Genomic DNA, 1,502 nt, shown 5'->3' with positions numbered 1-1,502 from the left:
ATCATTGATGAATATCTCCTTCCTATTGGTAGGTTGTCTTTTCATTTTGTTGATGTTTTCCTTTTCTATGCAAAACCTTTTTAGTTTCATGTAGTCCAATTTGTTTATTTTTTTCTTTTGTTTCCCTTTCCTGAAGAGAAACATCAAAAAAACCCAAAAAATATTACTAAGAGCAATATCAGAGAGTTGACTGCCTATGTTTTCTTCTAGAAGTTTTATGGTTTTGGGTAGTCTTTAATCCATTTTGTTTATTTTTGTATATGGTGTAAGAAGGTGTTCTTATTTTTTTTTTTTTTCATGTACCTGTCGAGTTTTCCCAACACCAATTACTGAATAGACTCTCTTTACCCCAGTGTATATTCTTGCCTCCTTTGCCATAGATTAATTGATCAGAGAAGAGTTCGATTACTTTCTGGTATGCTCCATCTAGTTCTTCCACATTAATAGGTGGCCTAGTTCCCAAAGCTGCATGGTATGTTTCATCATCAGTCACCTTCATCAAAATTTTATCTTCATCATCGTCATCTGAGGGAGCAATGTGTGGAATGCATAAAGTCATCAGTTCCCACAGAATAAGGCCAAAGGCAAATATGTCTGCCTTGTCAGTAATAATATGATTCTCCTCCTGGGTTACCAAGGCTTAGTACCATTGTAACAGTCCTTGGGGTCAGTCACAGTCATATTTTCATCCAATGGTAGACAGACTCCTACATCACGGATTTTAACAGTTTCAAAATCACCTTTAATGACAACATTTGAAGATTTTATATCTCCATGAAGCGTTTTTTTTTTTATCTTGGTGTAGATGCTTAAACCCTCTTGCCACATTCAAAGCAACTTTTAAAATTATGGGTGCTGGAAAAGGACTTTGGCTGTCTTTATTTCGTTCTTCTATTAAGTCATTTCGAAAATTTTCACCCCCGTATTCCATAGCAGGACAGGAACTACCATTGCTGGCTTCAGTGATGGTATAAGGTTTAGATGATGAAGGCTTTTCAAAATCTCAGCGTCATCGGTTAGTCTCTTTTGATACATACTTTGATAATAACGATTACATTTAGAATTAATCTTTTTCACAGCCCAAGGACAATGAGACAAGTCTCTTGGAGATCTTTTCATAAGATAGACATTTACCCCTGTGCCAAAGTCAAGCTTCTGCATAAACGGAGAGGCAGGAATATTTATACATGGAGTTGAACATAATGCAGATTTCCTTTTTTTAGATAATTTGCTTGGTGTCTTGAAATTATTGGTTTCCTCCATTATAATAATCGCTCTAGGTCCTGAGCTGTTCAATGCTGCGGAGTCACACTCCAGGTAGGAAAAAAATGCGATGACGAAAGATCCAGGCCAAGGCTGTATTGAAATCTGCTCCCAAGTGGACCCTAACTGGACCCCGCAGCTATCTCAGTGACCCACCAGCCAACACCCGCACTCAACCTTGATGCAGTCTTAGAAGATTATATGTTTATAGAAATTTATCCATTTCTTTCAGATTGTCT

The 1,502-nt window shown here is 37.2% G+C and overlaps 1 pseudogene; it reads right to left on the bottom strand.

The window, feature by feature from the left end:
* Positions 1-295: 295 nt before the first annotated feature.
* Positions 296-1,263, bottom strand: LOC109438825 (lymphokine-activated killer T-cell-originated protein kinase pseudogene; annotated as a pseudogene).
* Between the last annotated feature and the right edge of the window lie 239 nt (positions 1,264-1,502).

Source organism: Rhinolophus sinicus, chromosome 14, assembly GCF_057876585.1.
Source record: "Rhinolophus sinicus isolate RSI-liver-muscle chromosome 14, RSI-T2T, whole genome shotgun sequence".
In the NCBI taxonomy this organism is placed as follows: Eukaryota; Metazoa; Chordata; class Mammalia; order Chiroptera; family Rhinolophidae; genus Rhinolophus; species Rhinolophus sinicus.
The sequence above is the reverse complement of the archived record's forward strand: the minus strand, read 5'-3'. Positions and strand labels throughout refer to the sequence as shown.